General features: G+C 40.9%; 1 long non-coding RNA gene across 3 annotated transcripts in view; it reads left to right on the forward strand.

The window, feature by feature from the left end:
- LOC116596825 overlaps positions 1-20,893 on the forward strand; it is a 243,962-nt gene that overhangs the window by 45,184 nt on the left and 177,885 nt on the right. For all 3 annotated transcript variants that reach the window (XR_004288327.1, XR_004288326.1, XR_004288325.1), the window contains one exon: positions 7,187-7,268. This is a non-coding gene — a long non-coding RNA (uncharacterized LOC116596825). The remainder of the gene's footprint in view (positions 1-7,186; positions 7,269-20,893) is intronic.

Below are 20,893 nucleotides of genomic sequence, written 5' to 3' on the forward strand. Positions count from 1 at the left end.
AGTATTATTTGGTACATAAATTTTCTTGACAGATAGAACTTTATTGTATATTACACTCTTTATCATTATAGAGTGCCTTTCTCTCCCTCCATAATGCTTTTCCCCAAATTGTCTTGACTCGTATTACTGTCACACCCGAGATTTGCTTTGTCTGCATTAGCTGGGATGTCTGCAGAGGCTTCTCAGTGACTTTGTTGTAGATGCGTCTCTTTCTTTTCAGCAAATAGATTTTTATAGAGTTTATCCACTTACTGACATATCTGTTATGATTGGTCTTAGATCTGTCATCTTTTTTTTTTTTGTTATAATACTGAGTTTTAATGTTCTCTGTGTTTTTACTTTGTATATTTTCTTCCACAATATGGAGGTTGATTGTCTTATTTCATAGTTCTCATGTTTATAGATTTAAAACTCCATTTCTTTATTGATTGATTGATTGATTTTCCCAGACAGTACTTGACAGCCCATTATGAAGTATGAGAATAGGAAAACATTAGATAGACTTTGTTCCAAATCCCTCACCTGCCTGTACCTCCAAGTATGCTTAGTTGATGCCATTCTCATGGGGCTGATGTTAGCATACTGACATGGAGAGTCTAATTTGGACCTTTGCCCTCGCTTCTGTAAGTAACCCCCTTCTGGTCCATCTCCAGTCCTTGTTCCAGGCATTGCCATGTATGCCTGGCTGGCTGGCTGTTTTTAGTCAGCACGACTTTCAGGAGAATTTCATGGATGCAGTATTTTGGGTACTTGCATGTTTGAAATTGCCTATTGCTCAACTTGGCTTAGTATAAATTTTTTAGGTCATAGTTTATTTCCCACAAATGTTGAATATTTCCCCCTGTGGTCTTCTGGAATGTAGTGGGGATGGGAGAAATCTGGAGGCAGCCCTATTTCCTTCTTTGTAAGGAATTATAATTACTATTATTTTTGCCTGGATGTCTAAAGAATTTCTTCTCTATCCTTGAGAAAGCTTGCTAAGATATCCTTTAGTGTTGATTTGCTATATCATTTTCTTCTGGAATGTGCTGTGTCCTTTCACTCTGTAGGTATCCCTCTCTCTACCCATATTTCCTTCTCACTTATCTTAAAATAATTTTTAAAAAAGATTTACTTATTTATTTTGGAGAGACAGTGAGAGAGTGAGAGAGCCGATAGGAGGGGTAGAGGGAGAAAGAGAGACCTCAAGCAGATTCCCTGCTGAGCTTCGAGCCCCACATGGGGCTCCAGCTCACAACCCTGAGATCATGACCTGAGCTGAATCAAGAGTTGGATGCCTAACCAACTGAACCACTCAGGCGCGTCTTATTAACCTTCAAATATTTTAATTTCCATTTGGTAGATCCCCTATTTTAGGGTTCCCAACTATCCATTAGCTGGATACTTGTTTGCTCTTTGTGTCCACTGACTTTTTAAAATTACTTTAAACAATTTGCTTTTTCATTCTGCATTCATTTTGATTACATTCAGTATTTCCTCTTTGCCGGGAATGCGATGACCCACCCTGTCTTTCCTTTGCTATTTCTAATTTATTTATTAGTTCTGAAAGGCAGTCTCTTTGTTTCCTTGCTTCTTTAATCTCTCCTTGTTATGCTGTTATACTGTTTTAATCACTTTTTAAAATCTGTAAATCCTCAGCAGTGTACAAGCCCTTCCACATCATTGCCTTATTTAATTCTTTTTCTTTTTTTTTTTTTTATTCATTTATTTGACAGACAGAGATCACAAGCAGGCAGAGAAGCAGGCAGAGAGAGAGGAAGGGAAGCAGGCTCCCCGCTGAGCAGAGGGCCCGATGCGGGGGCTCGATCCCAGGACCCTGGGATCATGACCTGAGCCGAAGGCAGAGGCTTTAACCCACTGAGCCACCCAGGCGCCCCCTTAATTCTTTTTCTTTAAGATTTTTTTTTTTTCTGATTTGAGAGTAAGAGAGAGAGAGAAGGCATGAGAAATGGGGAAAGCTGAGGGAGAAGGAGAAGCAGACTCCCTGCTGAGCAGGGATTCCCAACACGGGACTTGATCCCAGGACCCTGGGATCATGATCTGAGCTGAAGGCAGATATGCTTCACCAACTGAGCCACCCAGGTGCTCCTCATGTAATTTTTATGATGGTTTTGAAGAGTATCTTTCTTCCTCAACATTTTTTTAAAATTAAATTTATTTATTTTCAGCATAACAGTATTCATTATTTTTTCACCACACATTTTATTACATGTATTTTCACATACAGAAAAGACAATGGAATTTCAGCAACCATCCACTCATCTACCACCCAAATCCCATCAAGATCTTCTTATACATGCTTTGAGCATGGTCTCTTTCCCTCTCTTCCTTTCTCTCCATCCATCTTTCTTGATGCATTTCAAGTTGCAGACCTCACCACACTTCCCCCAGATACCTCAGCAGAGACATCTACCTTTAATGGCTGTGTCAGGTTTGCTTTAGCATGCAACATTTTGGGGGCATTTCCTACTGTTTCTTGTCTCTCCCCACCCCCACCCAGAGTGGATTATTTATCTTTTTTGCCTTATGTTTTTTCTGTTAATTTATTTATTTCTCTGTTCTCATATTTTTCATAGATGCTATATCCTTTCTTTTCATTTGAATATATGTGGCTCAATGAAGACTTTCTCTTCTTGTTAATACAATGTGGGAAATTTCTCCTTGCCTTGACCTCCTTGTATATGAGACCGTTTGTTCCCCTCAGAGCTTCTGTTAGAGGGCTGGGTGTATTGTGTTCTCCAGTTTCCTGTGGGGGATCTACGGATGGATAGTGTTGAAGGTGGGGAACTGGGCTGTGGTTAATTGAGTCGGTGGACCTTGTGCTTGCCTCCCCCCTGCAGTTATAAAAGAAACTTTGTTACAGGCTCTCTTCCTCTGGGCTAATGCAGGTTTTAACCCTGAGGGAGGATCCCTGGCTTTCATTCAGCTCAAAGCAGTCCTGCCAGGTTCAGGGGCAGAACTCCTTTCCGGTAATCTACCTCTCCCCGGAGCTCCAGGCTAAGCCCTGGGATGGGACCTGTCCAGTGCTGGCTGGGCCTCTCCTCCCAGCTTCCTCCAGCTCCTCTGAGGACCTCCTCTTCTCTTTTGTCCTCTGCATGCTAACACCATATTTGTTGAAGAAGATCAGCCCTTGGAGAAAACAGGCTTTTCGCTGTTCCCTTCCAGATTGCTGAACGGACCTGAGTCCAGTGTCTTGTCCTGGCTCTAGGGAGGGGTGCCCACCATAGCACTCAGCACCCCTGCTTCTCTTCTTAACCTGTCCCTGTCTCCCACCCCCACCCCACGATGTGATTGTTCATTTGCCTTCTTATGGGAAAGGAACCATGGGAGCTGTGTCACTAATCCTGCTCATGTCCCTTCTTTCCCTGCTCACCATTACTTTCTGAAGTTGATGCTGAGATATCACACTCATAATGAATTAAACCAGGTCTTAGTCACTTAGTAGCTATTAGATGTGACACAAGCCACTCATGATTGCGCAGTAAGGGAGGCTATGGGGCTATGGGGCTCCCTCTTCCTGTTCTAGGACCTTAGGACCCTCAGTGTGGGCCAGAGAGTCCTCCTTCCACTTCAGCTGAAGAGCCAGGGGACAGGGAGCTGATTCTGAGCCCCTCAAATCACAAGTGCCTGGCAACCTGCCCTCTACTCCTATTCTGAGGGACAGCACTTTCTGGGTCCGCTCAGGATGCTGCTTCAGTGTGACCAGGGTTGTCACATTGACAAGGGGATCTGCCCGAGAGAGAAAAGGAGACAAGAAACAGCACTGTTTGTCTTCATCTCAGATGTGAGCCTCTCCCCCAGGGAGACACTCATGTAAGACAGAAGACTAGCAAACTTAGAAGAAAATGGTCACAGGACAAGACCTGGCATATCTCAGAAGATTAACCCTCCAGTGGTTAATAGGATCAGCTGCCAGGTCTGGGAGGTGCCCGACCATGAGATGCCGCTAAGAAGGCCACGAGTGTGAGCAGGAAGGTGACACATAGTGTCCCTGATGGCAGGACTGAACCCTGGCTGTGCCTTTGGAGGCCGGATTGGTGAGCCCTGATAAAACCAAATAAGAACAAAACCACAATGCAGAAATTCTGCAAGGTATTCTCTCCAGGGAAACTCCTCTGTGTGAAGGTGTGAACATGGCTGTTAGCTGGAGCATTGTTTACAGTACTGAAGAACTGCAATGCCCACCACGAAGGAATTGGCTAAATAAATCATGCTATACTCACATGCATGCATTCTAACAGCAATTACAACAAATGAGCTAGATTTATATGAATCAACGGCAAGAGAGCTTAAAGCTGGAATATGAATATGGTGAGTGAAGAGAGCATGTTTCGGAATTATAAATTCAGTATACTTTTTGTAAATAGTTAAAAAAAAAGCATGCTGTATTGTCTTTTTGGATGCATAGAGTAAAATATGACTCCTGGGATGGGAGGAACACATACCAACTTCAGATAAGGTTTGTCTGTCTGGCCAGGGAAGAGGAATGAGATGGGGAAGGGGTGCAGAGAAGACTTAACAGTAGCTGTACTGTTTATTTCCTTAGAATCTTCTCGGTGCTTTTGGAAATACTAACATCTGTTAATTCTGGGTAGTGGGTACATAGGCAGTTATAGTTCTCTTTGTATTTTTTATTTTCTTAAGTATTTAATTATAATTTCCCCTCCCCATTTCAATGAAAAGGCCCTGGAATCCCCCATGGGGTAGAGGGGAAGGTGGGAATGCAGAGAGGCCAGCACCGCAGAGTTGCCACTGAGTTGCTGGGTGGCCACATTGTCCCTGCTGGATTGTGAGTCCATGAGCCCAGCCTGTGAGGAAGGGACTGGAGGGGTTTTAGGGAACCCCTAAGGATCCAGCCAGTTTCAACAGGAATTGAGTATTTGCTGCTCGCCTCCTTTGTCCTATCTTGAGGGTGGTGCCAGTTCCCAAACAAAACTCTAAGGCAGGAGGATGGGAGGTTTGCAGAAGAGAGGAGAAAGGTTACTTTAAACTTCAACTTCACTGAAACATCAGTGCAATCGTTTTGCGTTCTATTCAACTTTATGTTTTTAAGTGGCTTCGGAAGGACAGCTGTCCAGGTTGTCTTGTTTGAGTTGAGCAGATCAGCAAATTGACCTCTCTGTCTGGCTGTCTCCCAGGGCAGGGATCATGGCCTCCTCCTTACCGTCTGTCAGTGAAATTTCGGGATGTGGCTGAAGGGGCCATGCCATCTCTGCATGCCTGTTGAATGGACAGGCCCTGAGGCACGGGGCGTGGGGCAGGGTTCTGTAAAGGGGTGACTCTCTGGGCCCCAGCCTCATCCCACATAGCCCAGCCAGGGAGGGCTTGACCGGGCAAGGGGTGGGTGCCATCCCAGAGGTGGGGGCCAGGGAGGTGTGTCTTCTTCTGTTCTGTACACAGGCCTCTGAGACACACCTTGAAAGGGAGGAACAGTCCCAGGACAGTGATTCCTCCTCAGCTCACCCTGCCTCAGGGTTGCAGGAGTACTGCTTTAACATGCCTCAAAATGCCTGCCCTGGGCTTAGATTAACGAAGGAAGGATAACATCGGGAATAGCAGCCACTACCACCACCATGACACCACCTTGGAATTTTGGATGCCAAATGTTTATAACTGTAGGTGTCTCTTCTGCCAGGTAGCTGATTTTGTCATCTAGCTAATGGGTAAAGAATGGATGCCTTTGCATGGAGTGTAAAGGAAAAATATTGGCCCCTCACCCTAGACCCTGTGGGGTGGGATGTTGGCAAGTATTTGGACAGGCCAGCTCTGGGTGGCTGGGAAGACCAGCAGGAAAGCCCACTTCTCTTGGCTCTGTATCATAAGTAATCATAAACTGATAAAGTAGGCTTTAAGGGTGTGTGCCTACATGTATGTATGTGGTATGCATGTGTGTGTATGTGTGTGAACATGCTGTGTATGAGCATGTGTGCCCACGCTTGCATGTATGAGTGTGCACGTGTTCAGGAGGGGTATGCAAGCAGGAGATAAGGATGAAGGGAAGTAGGGAGTAGACTTGTCTCAGGCAAGGAGACTGGCCTTGTCTTCCACGAGTGGGGGTGGAGGCAGTCAGTGAGTGTAGAAGTTAGTCAGGTGGGCCAGGTCAGGCAAGCAATGGGGATGGGGGATGGCAGTGGCAGAGGAGGGTCTGGACCTTGAACAAGTCAGGCCCTGCTTTGGTCCTTCAGGTGGGAGTGTTGCAGGCTGCACCTAGGTAGCGCAGTTGAGACTCACTGCCAGACTCACCTGGACCTGGGCAGCAGAGGCTGTCCAGTTTCTGTTGACAAAGGAGCTGGTTCTTCACCTTACTCTGGAAGTAAGACAGAGCCAAGGCACAAAGAGAAGAGAAGAGAAGGGGCTGGCAGAGTGAGCAAGGACTCAACTCCTTGACTGGGCCTCATTTACTTGCTTCAGATCCCATGTCCTTCATGGAAAGTATCAGCAAATCAATGAACCAGGTCTTTCATTAGAGAACTGCAGTGAGGGATACTCATGGTTTTGGCCCTAGTGGGGCGCTTCTCTCTAGAAAGGGTCAGCATAGTAAGTAAGAATCAACACTCCACAGAGAGGGTGGGCTGAGAAGCCTCCACATGCCTGTGGAAATCCAAACGCAATTCTCCAGGACAGACTGTATTCAATAAAGGAAAGGACTCTTACTCAGAGTGGTAATTGGATTTTGAGGATAAAGATACAAATCTGGGCCTTACTGAAGATAGTTATGTTAGCTTTTATATATGACACAAATTATGTTTACTTTTTTATGTATAATGCCAATTGGTTGTTTTGGTGATATTTTCATCTTATTCCTCATATTTGGGTACCATCACTGTCCACAAAACACTTGGGCAGCACCAGTGGAGCCATGAAAACATCAGCTAGGACTCAGACTCAGTTTCTGGCCCTGCTGCCTGATCTTAGGGAAGCCTCTTCACCCTTCTTAGCCTCAGTTTCTCTGTTGGTAAAACAAGAAAGCTGCACTAGATCGTCCTTAATGTGTGGTCGGGTTCTAACCTTCAGAGATGCAGTGTGCCATGTGCACAAGCACCCACATGTGTGTGGGATGGTATCTGCGCTTGACCATAGAATTGACATAAAGATCAAACATAAACAACAACAGGAGTAGAAAAATCTCTGTTTCTGAAAGAAATTCACTGTCAAATCCAACATTATTCACTTCTTAATTTTCCAGTATGCCTGACTTCAATAATATGTTCTGCTTTATACCAAAAGCCCAGAGGCATGAAATGGATTAGCTCTTGGAAAATTGGGAGGTGAGTCTATTTTTCTATTGATTATAAAAGTCACATATTCTAATAGGGAAAATTTTACAAGTACAGAGAAAGCTGAAGAAGAAAATGAAAATTGGCTATAACATTACCACCCAGAGGACAGAGTTGTTAATATTTTACATACTTCCTTTTAAACTTTCCTTGGCATATAAATTCCAATATAGAAATCTTAAAATTACAGAAAACTACAAATGTAACAAGCATGCACTATATAGAATATATATATATATATATACATGTATGTATATATATATATCTCCACCATCTAGAATCAACAGATGTCAATATAGATCACATTTATCATGTCTTTTTCACTTTCTAAAGAATTACAACATAGCATACAGTTGGAATCTCTGTAAGTCCCTACCCCAGGCCAGTTCCAACAATAATTGTGATTCCATGTGTATATTTCCACTCTGTGTTTTGGGGGCTTGTATGTTACATACTAGTATCCATGAGCAATTTAGAATATTGTTTTCTGTGCTTCTAAAATGTGTATAAAAGATATATTAAAAATTTTATTTTTCAACTTTTTGTGACTAAATTTTGCATTTTTGAGAAATATCAATGTTGATATTTAAGTGTGTATAGCATTTTATTGAATGAATATTCCAACTTTTGTTTAACTGTTCTGTGAATGGTGAATGTTTGAGTTTATATGTACATATGGATATACAGTTTATTATATAGGTTTTTACATTATGCTTTTTTCAAGAAATATTTCATCATGAAAATTCTCTTGTATTATTGACAATTCTGAAAAAATATCATTTTTGAATATTGAGTATTACTCCATTTCATGAATGAAGCAAAGTTTATTTAACTGTTAATTGTGTGATCTAGTATTGTTCAGGAAAATCACTGAGCCATCCAATACTGTGGACCCACCGGAATAAATTTGAGTTTAAGGAAATGTGTGGCATCTATGGGATTCAGGCGAACCATGATAGATTTCCAGCATTGCCTTTTACAAGCTGAGTGAGTTTAGCAAATTCCTTAACTTCTAGGAGCCTCCAGTCCCCACCTGGACCAAAGGGATCATAATAATATCCTCAGCTTTAGGTGTGCAGGGAATATTGAATGCATGGAAGGTGCTCAGTGCAGTGCCAGGCATATCATCTGCCAACATTGCTCATCATGAGTACAGGTATTTTTGCTTTTATGAGCAGCTTTGCAGTCAGGTTAACACTGCTGGTTTAGTTAGCCATGGGGCTGGCCCCACCTTGGCCTCTTCCCATTGGCTCACTCTCCTCTGGGGTCTTCTTCTACATCTCTGGGTGGCTGCAGATGAGAGGGGGTGTGGTTAGTGAGGCCACAAGAAGATCCTGTCTAACTGCTTTCCTCCCTCCCAAGGGGAGGCCTGGGGGCTTCCTGAGCCTTAACTTTACAGATGCCTTCCTTGTTATCATGGTGATAGGGAAGACTTCCCCAAAAAAGGCTTTTGTTTTTCTCTGTAATACTCCTAAATTTTTAAGTTTTTGCAATCAAGGATTCAAAATGGGGGGGTGGGGTGGGGAAAGAAACCTGGCCTAGTAAGTGTGTTATCCTGTCCCGAGTCACTCATAATTAATTTTACTTAAACTGGATTTACTCTATCAAAATTTGATCTTATTTAATAACCTGAAGATTTTTTGACTACTAATCAAACATAAAGAGCAAATCTAACTTTTAGATCTTGAATAAAGGCTGAAGGCTTGAATATGGGATATTGTGATCTTCACATAAGAACAAGAGATTCAGTCAGCCAGAGAACAAAATCCTTGCTTCTACATATGCTGAAGGGGAAAGGGAAAAGGGAGACTTCTTACTTCCTCTCCACTTTCCCTCTTATCTCAGAGACACCGCAAAACGAAGCAACCCTCCTCCCACATTGCTCTTCCAGTTGTGCAGAGGCAGTGAAATGAAAGGAGATTCCTGTTGTTCCCACGCCATCCCCTGTGTCCCTGCTCATCTGGAGATCTAGTTGGCAGAAGACCCTGGGCAGTGCCCTGGCCTTCCTCCAGTGCCTTCTTCTGACCTATCCTCTGTCCCTTCCAGACTCTGTTCCTGAGCTGTTTCTCACTGTTGTCTCATACACTGCACAGCCCTGGTAGAAGACAGGTCTGCATGGGGCTTGTCTCTGTCCTGATGCGGTCTCTAGATCAACACTGCTTCACCTTTTTTTAAAAAAAATTTTAAATTAACATATAATGTATTACTAGCCCCAGGGGTACCAGTCTGTGAATTGCCAGGTTTACACATTTTACAGCACTTATCATAGTACGTACCCTTCCCAATGTCCATAACCCAACCACCCTCTCCCTACCTCCCCTCCCCCCAGCAACCATTAGTTTGTTTTGTGGGATTAAGAGTCTCTTGTGTTTTTCTCCCTCTCAATCCCATCTTGTTTCATTTATTCCTTTCCTACCTCCCAAACCCCCAACGTTGCCTCTCAACTTCCTCATATCAGGGAGATCATATGATAATTGTCTTTCTCTGATTGGCTTATTTCGCTAGGCATATTACCCTCTAGTTCCATCCACATCGTCGCAAAAGGCAAGATTTCATTTCTTTTGATGGCTGCATAGTATTCCATTGTGTGTGTGTGTGTGTGTGTGTGTGTGTGTATCACATCTTCTTTATCCATTCAACTGTTGATGGACATCTAGTTTCTTTCCATAGTTAGGTTATTGTGGACATTGCTGCTATGAACATTCAGGTGCACATGCCTCTTCGGATAACTACATTTGTATCTTTAGGGTAAATACCCAGTTCACGATCAGCCTCATTCCTGCACCCTTCTGAGAGGATGAGTCTCTCCATCTCCACTAAAGGCCACATTTTCTTGTGTTTTGGTCCCAGCCCCCTGATGTTTGTGAGCATATAGTTAACATTTATCCACTCCACACTCCCACCTCCACCCTCACTATGAGCTCCAGAAGAGCAGGCATTGATCTTTTATTCAAGGCTTATTCTTATTCAAGAATTTCTTATTCTTATCCTATGCTCAGGTGGACTTCAATAAATGTTTGTTTGGTGAGTGAGTACTATTGATTCTCAAATCTACATTCCATTCTTCTTGCTGGCTCATACACTAGTTGGCATCCCTGAGATGTGCCACAAACAATCTAGACCCAAACTGATCCAAAACTGAAGCCATCATCTTCTTTCTTAAATTGGGACAGGTCCAGTGTCCCCCATTGCCCATTGCCTAGCCTAGAAATTGGGAGTTATGCTCAACTCTTTCTTGACTGAATGAGCATTCTCCCATGCAATTCCATTTCACTTCCCACAGGTGTCCACTCTTGTTTCCTCTCCTAGGACTCAATGATGGGGTTTAGGCAGTACTAGTTTGGCTGATGACAATTTCAGACCTCTGGTTTGTGGAGCCAAGACAGGGCACAAGTGGGATTCTGTTCAGGCCACAGGGCCTTGGGAAAAGCTAGGGTAAAGTGGCTACTCCACCTTTACATCTCAGTTTGTATTGAGAAATAGATAAAGATAGGTGGATTCCACCTCCATCATGGTGTCCAGATCTCCTCAGTACCAGCAATAATTTGGCAAGCAAAAATTCTAAGCTTGCTGTATAACTTATGATGCAAGCATAATCTATTCTATAAAACTTTGCAAAGTAAGAAACAATAATTTCACCACTTAACAGAAAATAATGATCACCGAGATATTATACAAAAGCCATCTACAAAAGGACTTAGCATGTTCAAATAATATATCAAGAGAGGAAGCCATAAATAATATAGTCTTTATGGCACTTTATGGCAAAGGAGGCTCCCCACTCATTCATAATACCAGATCTTTCTTGACTTATGATAGAGTTATGCCTTTTTTTAAAGATTTATTTATTTATTTGAGAGAGAGAGAAAGAGAGAGGGTGCGTGTGTGAGAGAGTGGACACAGGGGGAGGGGTAGAGGGAGAGGGAGAGTTTTAAGGAGATTTCAAACTAAGTGTGGAGCCTGATGCAGGGCTCTATCCCATGACCATACGATCATGACCTGAGCTTAAACAGACTTGGATGCTTAACTGACTGCACCATCCAGGTGCACTGATAGGGTTATGTCTTGATAAACCGACTGTAAGTTGAAATGTCATTTAGTTGAAAATGCATTTAATACACCTAACATACCAAATGTCATGGCTTAGCTTCACCTACCTTAAATTTGCTCAGAACACTTATATTAGTCTATAGGTGGGTAGAATCACTAATACAAATTCCATTTTATCATTAAGTATTGATTGACTATCTCCTGTAATTTGTTGAATGTTATACTAAAAGTAAAAACCAAATGGTCGTAAGGGTAGAATTGTTGTCACTATGTGGGTTGTTTGCCCTTGTGATGCTGTGGCTGACTAGGAACTGCAATTCACCATTGCTGCCCACATCAGCAAAGGATAGTCCCGCATAATGCTAACCTGAGAAAAGATCAAAATTCAAAATTTGAAGCATAGTTTCTCCTGAATTTGTATTGCTTTCACACCATCCTAAGGTCAAAAAATTGTAGTTGAACCATCATATGCTGAGGACCCTTTTACTTAATAGTCCAATGCTCTAAGGCAGACAAACAAATAAACTCGCTCTCCCTGAACTTAAATCCAATATGAGGAGCAGTTGGTGAGAACATCCCAGGACCTAATCCTGGACCATTATCATAAGGAACTCAGAAATATGAAAAATAATATATTTCTGACCAAATTGGCCAGTTCAACTCCGAAGTTTAGTGAAGATCAAATAAAGCCACAAGTAGCACCATTAATCAAGTCCCAGAAAATCGAGGGGGTTTTGGGAACTGGCACTTTCTGGCTTCAGAGCACTCATGCATGACCCCAAGAGAAAGGACTGTAAATAAATGATCAAGGTTGATAGTAGCTCAAGGCGAAGTTATCTGCTTTTATTTTTTAAGCATTCTCTCATTGCTGCTCCTTGATCTGAGGCTCTGCATCAGCACCCTTTTTTGTGTCTGAGCTGAGAAGACAGTGAATCAAGGCATCCTGCTCCACCCAGGGAATAGTTTCTGTGTTCCCCAAGGACTGCACTGCACCCAGAATCTAATGCATGGTGCTCCTTTCTGCAGCTTGGCTTCCCCAAAGTCTGAGCAGGAAATGAAGGGGATAGGAGCTTTCGAAGTTTTCTTGGTCTACTGCAAGTGCCTTTGATTTGGGAGGGCCAGGAGAGCACTGCCCGAGGCCATGTACCCCTGACTTAAGCTTCAACTCTAACCTTGGTGCCAATTCCAATTATAGGTGCACAAGACTGCAATGGGGAGGTGGCTGCCAGTGGTGATAGGGAAGCAATCAGGATGTGGGTCATATAAGCCTGGTCAGTGAGAGGCTTTTAACAGTACTGCAGGCCACTCTGATTCTTTCTTCGGGTAGTTCTCTGCCTTTACAACCATATCTACCTTGGCAAGGGAATGGAGATGCCTTTTACTTTGGAACTTGACCACTTTGTTCTATTGCTTCCTCCCTCTTTCTGCTTCTGCTTTATCCTTATTATTAACCCCATAAAGAAACACAGTCTAAAGGACTTAATTACAGTTTGAGCTCAGACTTGTCCTTCAGGTCTTGGTTGAATGTCACCATCTCTAGGCTACCGTCATGGCCTGCCGTGACCAGGTTAGTCACTCTGGCTGGGTCAGTATCACACACCTACGCTTCTATAAGGTTTTGTATATCAACCTTGGAATTGCTTGTTGAATCTTTTGTCTTTCCTACCAAACCATCGGCCCTGTGGGGTCAGTGACCCACTTCTAGACACATAACCATGGGCAGGGCCCTTGATCACAGTGATTCAGACCAGGCCAGGCTATTTGGAGTTACACTGCCTACATGGGCCCAGGTTGCTCTCTTGGCCACATAAAGGACTTTAGGATTAACAGCTGGTTAATGGCACTGGGAAGTCAAGTTCCAGGGACCTTGGGGCGGGGGGGGGGTGGTATGACTCTTAAATATGGAAGGGAGGAGGAGTTCAGCTATTGCCCTTGGCCTCTGGGGATGCCCTGGGTTGAAGAGGCTCATCCTTGTGAAAGAGAGTGCTGAGATGTTTGAGCTGCACCTGGATCACAGGCTGACTGCAGCAGGCTGAACAGTGTGTTTCTCATTGTCTCATGACCCACCATCAAAGTACTATTCAAGGTTGCTCAAGATGGGGCTCTACCTTGGTTCTGTTCTGTTGATTTACTTGCCTGTCTTTATGACAATACCATATTGTCTTAATATTACCATAGTTTACAATGTCTTGAAATCAGGGAGCGTTGGTCCTCTGGCTTTGACATTTTCAAAATTGTTGTGGATATTCTAGGTCCTCTGCACTTATGTCTGAATTTTATAATCAGTTTGTTCATATGTAAAAAAAAATTCTGCTGGGATTTTGATTGGGATAATGTCAAATCTGTAGATCAATTTGGAGAGAATTGATGTCTTAACAATATTGAGCCTTCTAATCCATGAACATGATATATGTCTCCTTTAATTTCTTTCAACAGTGTTTCATGATTTCCAAATGTTGTCAGATTCATCCCCATGAGTTTCATATTTTCTGATGTGGCAAGTGGCATTTCTTAAAAATTCAATTTATGATTTTTTATTCCTAATATATAGAAATACAATTGGGTTTTTTTGTACGTCACTCTTGTGACCTGAAAACTTGTTAAACTTACTTTTAATTTTATTTAAATTAAAATTAGGAATTAAAATTTTATCAGAATTTCTATATAGCTGATCATGTGACTAGAGATAATTTTACTTCTTCCTTTCCAAGCATTCTTTCTTTCTCTTGTCTTATTGCACTGACTCAAACCTCCAATGCAATGCTGATTGAAATGGTTACTAGATTTCCTTATCTTGTTCCTGATTCAGTGGGAATGTGTTCAGTTGTTCACCAATGAGTATGATTTTCTCGTAGGTTTTTTTGGGTGCCCTTTATTGGGTAGAAGTAGCTCCCTTTCTGTTCATATGTTGCTGAATTTTTTTTTTTTTAAATCGGGAATGGATGTTGAATTTTTTCTGCATCTATTGGGATGAACATACAGTTTTTCTGTTTTAATTTGTTAACATGGAGATTATGTAGATTGGTTTTTGAAAGTCATACCAATCTTGCAACCTTAGGATATACCCTATCTGGTCATAATGTATATTCTTTTTTTATGCGTTATTGGATTTATTTACTGAAAAATTGCAAAGAATTCTTATATCTGCATTTCTATGGGATATTGATTTACAGTTTTATTTCCTTGAAATGTCTTTTTCTGGTTTTGGTATTATAATAATTCTGGCTTTACACAATCGGTTGGGAAGTATTCCCTCCTTTTCGGTTTTCAGGAATAATTTGTGTAGAATTGCTATTATTTCTTCCTTAAATGTTTGATAGAATTAATTAGTGAATCCATCTGGGTCTGGAGTTTTCTGTGTGGAAAAATTTTGACTATAATTATGTTTCTTAACAGATAGAAGGATAAACAGAAGTTACCTTTTTTTGTGTGTGTGAGTTTTTGGTAGTTTGCATCTGTCAAGAAAATTGTCCATTTCACCTAAATTTTCAAATCTGTTGGCATAAATTTTTTTTTTTTTTTTGGCATAAATATTTTTAATGATTATATTAGTTTCCTAGGATTTCTGTAACAAATTACCATGGCTTCAAAGAACAGAAATTTATTGTCTCATGGTCCTGGAGGGTAAAAGTCCAAAGTCATGTTTTTGGGAAGGTTGTTTCTTCTAGAAGCTCTAAGGAAAATCTGTTCTGCCTTTCTCCTAGCTTCTGGTGATAGCTAGCAATTTGTGACATTCCTTGGCTTATAAATTCTTTAGTAGAATCTGTGTGTCTGTCTTCACGTGATGTTCACCTTGTGTGCTTCTCTGTGCCAAATTTCCCTCTTCCGTAAGGTTATAGTTATTAGATTTAGGGCCCAACCCAGTTTAGTATGACCTTACCTTAACTTGATCACATGTAAAGACACTATTCCTGGAAAGGTCACATTGACTGATTTCAGGTAGACATGAAATTTTTGGGAACACTATTCAACCAGCACAATAATTCTTCTTCATTACCTTTTTAATATCTGTAGAAATATCACTTCTCTCATTCATGATTTTGGTAATTTGTGACTTCTCTTTTTCTCTCTTTTCTCCTGATGTCTGGTTAGAGATTTAACAATAGTAGTAATCATTCTGAGGAACTGGTTTTGGGTCTCACTGATTTATTTCTGTTGTTTTACTGCTTTTCTATTTCTATTATTTCCTTTATTCTACTTCCTTCGGGCTTAATTTTTTTTTAAGATTTTATTTATTTGACAGAGAAAGATCACAAGTAGGCAGGAAGGCAGGCAGAGAGAGAGAGAGAAGAGGAAGGAGGCTCCCTGCAGAGCATAGAGCTTGACGTGGGGCTCGATCCCAGGACCCTGGGATCATGACCGGAGCTGAAGGCAGAGGCTTTAATCCATTGAGCCACCCAGGCGCCTCCTTTGGGCTTAATTTTCTCTTATTTTCTAGTTTCTGAAGGTAGAAGCTGAGATAATTGATTTGAGACCTTTCTTCTGTTTAAATATAGGTGTTTAGTGGTTTTGTTTTCTCTTAAGTACTTCCTTAGTGGCATCTAGCAAATTTCAGTGTGTTGTGCTTTCATTTTTATTCAGCTAAAAATAATATTTTCTTAGGGTTTTAAATTCTGTTTTGTTTATTTATTTATTTTTATTTAAATATATTGACATCAACATTATATTAGTTTCAGGTGTACAACATAATGACTTGATAATTATATATACTGTGAAATGATTGCCAAAATAGGCATAGTTAATATCTGTCATATCACATAGTTATAATTTTTTTCCTTGTAATGAGAACTTTTAAGATCTACTCTGTTAGCAACTTCTGTATATGGAATACCCAGTATTATTAATTATAGTGAACATGCTGTACATTATATCCCCATTATTATTTATTTTGTAATTGGAAGTTTCTACCCTTTGCCCAGCTTCACTCACTTCACGCAAAGCCCCAACTCCCACCTCTGATAACCACAATTTATTCTTTGTATCTGTGAGCTTGTGTTTGTTTGTTTGTTTGTTTTTAGATTTCACATATAAGTGAGGATGTCGGGGGTTGGTTTCTCTCTGCCTGACACATTCTACTTAGCATAATGCCCTCAAGAGGCATCTTTATTGTCACAAATGACAAGATCTTCTTTTTTTTTTTTTAATTTATTTTTTATTTTTTATAAACATATATTTTTATCCCCAGGGGTACAGGTCTGTGAATCACCAGGTTTACACACTTTACAGCACTCACCAAAGCACATACCCTCCCCAATGTCCATAATCCCACCCCCTTCTCCCAAACCCCCTCCCCCCAGCAACCCTCAGTTTGTTTTGTGAGATTAAGAGTCACTTATGGTTTGTCTCCCTCCCAATCCCATCTTGTTTCATTTATTCTTTTCCTACCCACTTAAGCCCCCATGTTGCATCACCACTTCCTCATATCAGGGAGATCATATGATAGTTGTCTTTCTCTGCTTGACTTATTTCGCTAAGCATGATACGCTCTAGTTCCATCCATGTTGTCGCAAATGGCAAGATTTCATTTCTTTTGATGGCTGCATAGTATTCCATTGTGTATATATACCACATCTTCTTGATCCATTCATCTGTTGATGGACATCTAGGTTCTTTCCATAGTTTGGCTATTGTGGACATTGCTGCTATAAACATTCGGGTGCATGTGCCCCTTTGGATCACTACGTTTGTATCCTTAGGGTAAATACCCAATAGTGCAATTGCTGGGTCATAGGGCAGTTCTATTTTCAACATTTTGAGGAACCTCCATGCTGTTTTCCAGAGTGGCTGCACCAGCTTGCATTCCCACCAACAGTGTAGGAGGGTTCCCCTTTCTCCGCATCCTCGCCAGCATCTGTCATTTCCTGACTTGATGATTTTAGCCATTCTGACTGGTGTGAGGTGATATCTCATTGTGGTTTTGATTTGTATTTCCCTGATGCCGAGTGATATGGAGCACTTTTTCATGTGTCTGTTGGCCATCTGGATGTCTTCTTTGCAGAAATGTCTGTTCATGTCCTCTGCCCATTTCTTGATTGGATTATTTGTTCTTTGGGTGTTGAGTTTGCTAAGTTCTTTATAGATTCTGGACACTAGTCCTTTATCTGATATGTCGTTTGCAAATATCTTCTCCCATTCTGTCAGTTGTCTTTTGATTTTGTTAACTGTTTCCTTTGCTGTGCAAAAGCTTTTGATCTTGATGAAATCCCAATAGTTCATTTTTGCCCTTGCTTCCCTTGCCTTTTGCGTTGTTCCTAGGAAGATGTTGCTGCGGCAGAGGTCGAAGAGGTTGCTGCCTGTGTTCTCCTCAAGGATTTTGATGCATTCCTTTCGCACATTGAGGTCCCTCATCCATTTTGAGTCTATTTTTGTGTGTGGTGTAAGGAAATGGTCCAATTTCATTTTTCTGCATGTGGCTGTCCAATTTTCCCAGCACCATTTATTGAAGAGGCTGTCTTTTTTCCATTGGACATTCTTTCCTGCTTTGTCGAAGATTAGTTGACCATAGAGTTGAGGGTCTATTTCTGGGCTCTCTATTCTGTTCCATTGATCTATGTGTCTGTTTTTGTGCCAGTACCATGCTGTCTTGATGACGACAGCTTTGTAATAGAGCTTGAAGTCCGGAATTGTGATGCCACCAATTTTGGCTTTCTTTTTCAATATCCCTTTGGCTATTCGAGGTCTTTTCTGGTTCCATATAAATTTTAGCATTATTTGTTCCATTTCTTTGAAAAAGATGGATGGTACTTTGATAGGAATTGCATTAAATGTGTAGATTGCTTTAGGTAGCATAGACATTTTCACAATATTTATTCTTCCAATCCAGGAGCATGGAACATTTTTCCATTTCTTTGTGTCTTCCTCAATTTCTTTCATGAGTACTTTATAGTTTTCTGAGTATAGATTCTGTGTCTCTTTGGTTAGGTTTATTCCTAGGTATCTTATGGTTTTGGGTGCAATTGTAAATGGGATGGACTCCTTAATTTCTCTTTCTTCTGTCTTGCTGTTGGTGTAGAGAAATGCAACTGATTTCTGTGCATTGATTTTATATCCTGACACTTTACTGAATTCCTGTATAAGTTCTAGCAGTTTTGGAGTGGAGTCTTTTGGGTTTTCCACATATAGTATCATATCATCTGCGAAGAGTGATAATTTGACTTCTTCTTTGCCGATTTGGATGCCTTTAATTTCCTTTTGTTGTCTGATTGCTGAGGCTAGGACCTCTAGTACTATGTTGAATAGCAGTGGTGATAATGGACATCCCTGCCGTGTTCCTGACCTTAGCGGAAAAGCTTTCAGTTTTTCTCCATTGAGAATGATATTTGCGGTGGGTTTTTCATAGATGGCTTTGATGATATTGAGGTATGTGCCCTCTATCCCTACACTTTGAAGAGTTTTGATCAGGAAGGGATGCTGTACTTTGTCAAATGCTTTTTCAGCATCTATTGAGAGTATCATATGGTTCTTGTTCTTTCTTTTATTGATGTGTTGTATCACATTGACTGATTTGCGGATGTTGAACCAACCTTGCAGCCCTGGAATAAATCCCACTTGGTCGTGGTGAATAATCTTTTTAATGTACTGTTGAATCCTATTGGCTAGTATTTTGTTGAGAATTTTTGCATCTGTGTTCATCAAGGATATCAGTCTGTAGCTCTCTTTTTTGGTGGGATCCTTGTCTGGTTTTAGGATCAAGGTGATGCTGGCCTCATAAAAGGAGTTTGGAAGTTTTCCTTCCATTTCTATTTTTTGGAACAGTTTCAGGAGAATAGGAATTAGTTCTTCTTTAAATGTTTGGTAGAATTCCCCCGGGAAGCCGTCTGGCCCTGGGCTTTTGTTTGTTTGGAGATTTTTAATGACTGTTTCAATCTCCTTCCTGGTTATGGGTCTGTTCAGGCTTTCTATTTCTTCCTGGTTCAGTTGTGGTAGTTTATATGTTTCTAGGAATGCATCCATTTCTTCCAGATTGTCAAATTTATTGGCGTAGAGTTGCTCATAGTATGTTCTTATAATAGTTTGTACTTCTTTGGTGTTAGTTGTGATCTCTCCTCTTTCATTCATGATTTTATTTATTTGGGTCCTTTCTCTTTTCTTTTTGATAAGTCGAGCCAGGGGTTTATCAATTTTATTAATTCTTTCAAAGAACCAGCTCCTAGTTTCATTGATTTGTTCTATTGTTTTTTTGGTGTCTATTTCATTGATTTCTGCTCTGATCTTTATGATTTCTCTTCTCCTGCTGGGCTTAGGGTTTCTTTCTTGTTCTTTCTCCAGCTCCTTTAGGTGTAGGGTTAGGTTGTGTACCTGAGACCTTTCTTGTTTCTTGAGAAAGGCTTGTACCACTATATATTTTCCTCTCAGGACTGCCTTTGTTGTGTCCCACAGATTTTGAACCATTGTATTTTCATTATCATTTGTTTCCATGATTTTTTTCAATTCTTCTTTAATTTCCCGGTTGACCCATTCATTCTTTAGAAGGATGCTGTTTAGTCTCTATGTATTTGGGTTCTTTCCAAACTTCCTTTTGTGGTTGAGTTCTAGCTTTAGAGCATTGTGGTCTGCAAATATGCAGGGAATGATCCCAATCTTTTGATACCAGTTGAGTCCTGATTTAGGACCGAGGATGTGATCTATTCTGGAGAATGTTCCATGTGCACTAGAGAAGAATGTGTATTCTGTTGCTTTGGGATGAAATATTCTGAATATATCTGTGATGTCCATCTGGTCCAGTGTGTCGTTTAAGGCCTTTATTTCCTTGCTGATCTTTTGCTTGGATGATCTGTCCATTTCAGTGAGGGGAGTGTTAAAGTCCCCTACTATTATTGTATGATTGTTGATGTGTTTCTTTGATTTTGTTATTAATTGGTTTATATAGTTGGCTGCTCCCACATTGGGGGCATAGATATTTAAAATTGTTAAATCTTCTTGTTGGACAGACCCTTTGAGTATGATATAGTGTCCTTCCTCATCTCTTATTATAGTCTCTGCCTTAAAATCTAATTGATCTGATATAAGGATTGCCACTCCTGCTTTCTTCTGATGTCCATTAGCATGGTAAATTCTTTTCCACCCCCGTCACTTTAAATCTGGAGGTGTCTTCGGGCTTAAAATGAGTTTCTTGGAGGCAACATATAGATGGGTTTTGTTTTTTTATCCATTCTGATACCCTGTGTCTTTTGACAGGGGCATTTAGCCCATTCACATTCAGGGTAACTATTGAGAGATATGAATTTAGTGCCATTGTATTGCCTGTAAGGTGACTGTTACTGTATATGGTCTCTGTTCCTTTCTGATCTACCACTTGTAGGCTCTCTCTTTGCTTAGAGGACCCCTTTCAATATTTCCTGTAGAGCTAGTTTGGTGTTTGAAAATTCTTTCAGTTTTTGTTTGTCCTGGAAGCTTTTAATCTCTCCTATTTTCAATGATAGCCTAGCTGGATATAGTATTCTTGGCTGCATGTTTTTCTCATTTAGTGCTCTGAAAATATCATGCCAGCTCTTTCCGGCCTGCCAGGTCTCTGTGGATAAGTCAGCTGCCAATCTAATATTTTTACCATTGTATGTTACAGACTT

The sequence above is a fragment of the Mustela erminea genome, chromosome 8 (genome assembly GCF_009829155.1).
Source record: "Mustela erminea isolate mMusErm1 chromosome 8, mMusErm1.Pri, whole genome shotgun sequence".
NCBI classification, from domain to species: Eukaryota; Metazoa; Chordata; class Mammalia; order Carnivora; family Mustelidae; genus Mustela; species Mustela erminea.